This window comes from Petaurus breviceps, unplaced genomic scaffold (assembly GCF_028583685.1).
Source record: "Petaurus breviceps papuanus isolate PSGF00001 unplaced genomic scaffold, PetGlider_PUasm1.0 190, whole genome shotgun sequence".
Taxonomy (NCBI): Eukaryota; Metazoa; Chordata; class Mammalia; order Diprotodontia; family Petauridae; genus Petaurus; species Petaurus breviceps.
The window spans coordinates 5917847-5923846 of NW_027185810.1; the positions used below are offsets into that span (position 1 = coordinate 5917847).

At 37.6% G+C, this 6000-nt stretch overlaps 1 protein-coding gene across 4 annotated transcripts in view; it reads left to right on the top strand.

The window, feature by feature from the left end:
* CAP2 (cyclase associated actin cytoskeleton regulatory protein 2) overlaps window positions 1-6000 on the top strand; it is a 157729-nt gene that overhangs the window by 139146 nt on the left and 12583 nt on the right. The window lies entirely within an intron of this gene.

The following is a 6000-nucleotide window of genomic DNA, read 5'->3' on the forward strand; positions in this document are numbered from 1 at the left end:
AGTTAATCTTATGAGGCATTCACAAGGCAAGTTTTTAGGCTGTGGTTTGGGGGTTTTGTTTGTTTTTGGATGAACTCTGGACTCTAGAACTTAATTAAAGCCATGAAGGTGCTGGGTCTCCTATTCAGAAAGCTGGAGCCCTTTGTTGATATGTTTTGGGCATGCCAAAATTCTCCATTGACTGTAGACTAGAAGAAGAATATGATTGAGTGATTCTTAATGCATGATTCCAAAGAAAGTAGTACAGACAAACTTTCGTGTGAGAGTTATTGTTTACTCAGCGGTTTTGAGAAAGTAAGCTGGTTCTGGTCATTATCCCCTGGGGTTGCTCCAGTGAGAATCTACCCTTCTTTTCCGGGCTTTCCACAGTCTCCTTCTTGGGAAGTAATTATGTAGCCAGGTGGAAAGACCATGGTGCTGGTGAACATGTTTCAGAATGTTAGCTTATCCATTTCCAGCCTACCGCTTATGAACTGGGTGACTGACTCCCTGTGCCTCATGGCCTCACATATTAAATGGGGGTCAGGATAGCCCCTTGAAGGCAGGAGACTTTCTGAGATACTCTCAAAGTTTCTTCCAGCTTTGAAATTTATGATTCTGTAATATAGAACTAAAAGGGAATCAGTTTTCCAGATAAGAAAACAAAAACCAAAACCCACTAGTCTCTAAAGACAGTTTTTTGATGAACCTGAATTATCCAGTTAATTTGCACAAAAGGATATAGTTTATTGAGTAGTACCCTTCATGTAGAGCTTGTCCAAAATGCCTCTACTGAGAACCATGCATAGCCCTTCACAAATCACAGGTTTAGAACTGGGAAGGACATTAGAGGCTATCTGGTCCAAACTAAACGTTTTGCCAATGAGGAAACTGAAAGTGAAATAACTGAGGGGAAGTAATTTGCCAGAGGCTACTTACGCAGCAAGTGACAGGGTGGGCATTTAAGCCACAGAATTGGGATATTGGAAGGAATGTCATTAGCTATCTATCTAGTCCAACCTGTCCATGAATGGAATTCCTACTATAAAATATAACCAATAAGTGATCATCTAGCTTCTACTTAACCACCAAGGACAGGGAACCTCCCTCCTCCCTCTGAGACAGTCCATTCCACTTTTTCTGATTGTTAGAAATGTTGTTTTTTTTTTCCTGGCATTGAGAAGGGCTTCCTTGAAATTGCCTTCCTTGAAACTTACCCCCATCACCCCTGGTTCTGCCTTCTGTGATCAAACATAGCAAGTCTAAACTCTCTCTGCAGGACAGTTCTTCAAATACTTGAAGACCACTAAAACTTGTAGGCTATCTTGCTTTCATGGAGGAAATGACACCTAGATGGAAACTTGAGGGGAGAGGAGGATTTCAACAGTCAGAGATGAGGATCTAATGAGTTAGTTTTCATTACTGGACTGATCCTTTCCTCCATGTATTTGAAAAAGTCCCATTCTTAGAAAATAATCTTTGTATATCTCTGCCTTTTAAAATTATTTTCTGCTTTTAGGGGCCAATTTAGGTAGCATTTCTATGTATCCTTTTATGATCTTCCTCTTCATACTTCATCCTCAATTGACAGTGTACTCTCCCTCCTCAAAAATCTTACTGGAGCATTTTGGATCATCCCATCACATTCTACCTTGCATCATGTGTGTGTGTGTGTGTGTGTGTGTGTGTGTGTACATGTATCCACAAGATCTTAGCGGGGTTTTCTTCGTTGTATCCTTTGAGACTGATTTAGTGCCTCATATAGAAAAAAACTGCATGGTAAATGTTGAATTGGGGGATTCTGTTTACAGTATTTGGCTTCTGTGTGTGTGTGTGTCTGTGTGTGTTTGTGTAGTTTTGCTTTTCTTTTTTTCAGTAGTAGGGAGGAGGGGGAGAAAACAATCACATGGCAAAAGCTAAAATGTAACTCAAAAAACTAGTAGCAGGGGTCATCCTGGAATGGGATGACAGGAGAATATGGAAGATTATGGATTTTAAAGATCAGGAGTAGGATTGATGTGATAGTGATGAGAGGACAGGGAAAAGTAGGATGGAGAAAGATTTTTGCCACAGAAAATGTTGACTCTGAACTATAAAGAATAGGGAGAGAGGGAGCTGGGAGTTTGTATACCATGGTGTGGGAGGACTGAGGTCTCCCACTTTCCAGAATCCGGTAATGACAGAACAAAGAGTGTGGGGTGGTGATGTCAACTTTTCTGGATCCTCTACCCCCATCATAGTGAATGTGAGGATACAGGCAGCAAGTTCTCTATGGTCATCTGGATCAGTAAATAACTGGTATTCCAGTCCCCCAAGGAAGATAGCCTAATCCCAAAGTGTTGAGAGAAGAAGCATGTCTAGAACACATTTTACATTCCAATGTCTTAATTCCAGAAGTACAGGGCCCCTGATACTTTTGCTGCCCCAAAGCTCAGTACTGGGGTGATAGACTCAAGTCTCCTTGGAAGAGACATTTTACTGCACCTGGCTACCTGAGGTCTTCTACATAAACAATTCAAGTCCCAGGCTAAGGAGTAGCACAAATCAATGTGCTTCTCTATGTCTTTGGATATTTCTAATGTCTGGTGGCAATAAGAAAAGTCAGTCATCTCTTATCTCTAAATGCAACTGTGTACATGGTATCTTTGTCATCATTTTCTTTTTTTTAATTAATTAATTTATTTTTTTTTATTTTAAGCAATTGGGGTTAAGTAACTTGCTCAAGGTTACACAGCCAGTTATTTCTGGGTGTGGTGCTGAGTATCTGAGCCCAGATTTGATCCCCAGGTCATCCCAACACTGGAGCCAGTGCTCTTACTCGCTGAGCCACCTGGCCGCCCCTGACATCATTTTCTAGTGAATGGTGAACTCCTTCATTTGATACATTATGGAGTCAGGCAGCCCTTGCTGCCAGATACCCTTACGAGGCAGGCTTCAGGGTGGCAAAATCAGAACAACTCAGACCATAGAAGAGACCCTTAGGCTGCTGCCATGAATCTAGTTAATGGGGATGACATTAAATAGCCTCCTACCTTAATGATAATGTAAAAAGCTTTAGTGTCTGGTGATGTCATCTCTCAACATCTAATATGAGAGAAGGGGAGAGAAAGGAAAAGATAACCTGGTGTATTCCAGGGTGTACTCTAACGTGATCCAATTAAGGGGATGCTTAATCAGTTCAGTTTCAAGTATACTTTATACATTAGAGTCCCTGAATGTTAATTGCAAAAGTAACCTTGGAAACAAGGACATTGTATTATGTTTTCCATGGTGGTGATACTACTGTATTCGAGGGCATACAAAGGTAAGACACGGTTTCAGCTTTTCCTCTGGGTTCCCTTATTTTTGTTGGCTTTGGTTTTCAACATTTATTCCTTTGGTGTAGTGAATTCTTTGTTTAGTATTCCTGGGTCAGCCATCCAAATGTATCATAGTTACAAGAATTTGAATATGCAGCTTGTTGGTTTCAGTGTTCTCTAATGGCTTTTTGGGGGCAGCTCTAAATTCTGAGACTGATAGAACCACTGTGACTTCAGATGCCAGTTATCGTCTCTCCTTTCCACAAAATAAGAGTATAAAGTAGCAGTGTTTCTAGAAGCAAATTTTCTGTTCCTTTACTTACTCTATGAGTCATAATGTACATGAGTAAAATTAGCAAATACTCCAGAGCTGAAAGCATCCATGAGCACAGCACTGAAACTCTGTTAGATGAATAAAAGGAATATCAGCACTTTATGCTCCAAATAAAATTCTCACACTCTTTACTGGTATCATAAAAAGAAGATTTTAAAACCCAGAAGAAAATAGATCTATTTTCCAGCACTATATTGGAGTCCTTTTCTCTTTACCTCTTTTTTTCAAGCATCTGGTCCTTGCTTGGGTCAGAGAGCTGTCCAAAAATGATATGAACTAAATGACCACCTGGCAGATGCTGGCTAAGAGTTGGAATAGATGACCTCTGAGGCTTCATCTGAGTCCAGATCTATGGTTCTATATTGTATAAAAATGGTTCAGCTGCCATTCTGATCTTTTTCTTGAGTAGAAGTAGCAGAAAACAAATAACAAGAAAATTTTTTTTCTTTTCAAATTATGGCTTTTTCCCAAACTTCTGAAGAGGCCTAAAGCCTGTTCACTTATTTAGATATCTATCCCTGAAAGTATTGAGATACTAAAAATAGCTGACACACACATAGTGCTTTGAACTTTACAAGTTGTTTTAAATACATTATTTTATCTGAGCCTCCAGCCTGTTCACTTATTTAGATATCTATCCCTGAAAGTATTGAGATACTAAAAATAGCTGACACACACATAGTGCTTTGAACTTTACAAGTTGTTTTAAATACATTATTTTATCTGAGCCTCCTAACAACTCTATAAGGCTGGTACTACAGGTTGTGTCTTTGTTTAACATTGGGAAAAACCAGGGCTTAGAAAGGTTAAGTGACTTGACCAGGATCACATGGTTTATAAGTCTAGAGATAAGATTTAATCCAATATATTCTGAATCTATTAAGCCACAAAGAATATAATTATTTATTACCTAATCTGTGGGAAAATAAGGTTTAAGTAAGCACTGTGGAAACTGTGAGGGTTTTCCCCAGTGAAACTAGGTACTGTACATTCAGACATATCAATTTTGACTCTTCATTCTATTCTATTGAGTATATTATATATGTATATATATATAATTAATATAATTCAATAGATTTATCCAATAGTATTTAGAGTTTGTCGAAGGTGTTTTGTTAAATTGCAAAGTATTTTATATCAGGCATTTAAACTGAACTAGATTCCTGTCCAACAAAAGTTTTCTAAACCTTCTGGCAGTCTCTTTTTAATGAAATTAATTTTTTAAATCTCTAATGACAAGTGTGCTATTTCACGGCACACTATTTGGCCTCTTACTCTGGTAAGATTTTTTTTAAAGTCTTGTTCTGTTGGATCTTGTCCCTTATAATGACTTTTTTGAAATAGATATAAAATTGACAGGTTTCTCCTCACAGAAATTTTGGTACTACGTAGCCTACTGAATTATTTTTTATACAAAAATTTTCCATCTTTTCCCAAATCCTCATTGCTGATCACTAATATATAAAACACCATTTGCCATATTTATTTAGAAACAAAATACATCGAAAATATGGATCCATTGCCCTCTCTCATAATTCACCATACTAATCTATTTTAATACTTTGGAATTTAGTGTTGAAAAATAGTGTTGCATTATGGAAAGAAGGCAAGAATTCAGTTATTAAATTCCTTTTTTTTTAGTAATGGTCAGCCACTTAAGCTGATTCCTACAAAATCAACACTGGCATACACTTTTCAATTTTCTATAGCTTTAATCTTTCTTGGCCTTTATGAAGCAGCTAGTACAGTATATAGTACTTGCTTTGGAATACATCATATAGATGGAAAAATGTATCTAGAAAAGGAATATCTAGGGGCAGCTAGGTGGCACAGTGAATAGAGCACCGGCCCTGGACTCAGGAGGACCTGAGTTCAAATCCAGCATCAGCCACTTAACACAAAAACTAGCCATGTGACCTTGGGCAAGTCACTTAACCCTAATTGCCCTTCCAAAAAGCAAAAAAAAAAAAAAGAAATATCTATTTCTTCAATCTTACAAAAAGATTCAAAAGTATCTAAGAGCCATTACATATTTTCCTCAACAATTCTCACTCATAATAACAAGCAACAATATCCTGAAAATATACTATTAGTCAGACTATATATATATATATATAATATGTGTATATGCATGTATATGTATGTGTATATACATGTGTGCATATATATGGTTTTGTGTATGTATATAAAATTTTATTATTGATTCTAAACTAGACAAAGCCCAGTTTCTTTCAAATCTGAGTCTGTGGACCCATACTAGTCTTAAAGTTTTGCTTGCCTCTTAACTATACTGTGAGTCTGTGGATAGGGCCATTCAATTAAAGCTTAAAGCCCAGGTCCCATCTCTCTCTCTCTCTCTCTCTCTCTCTCTCTCTCTCTCTCTCTCTC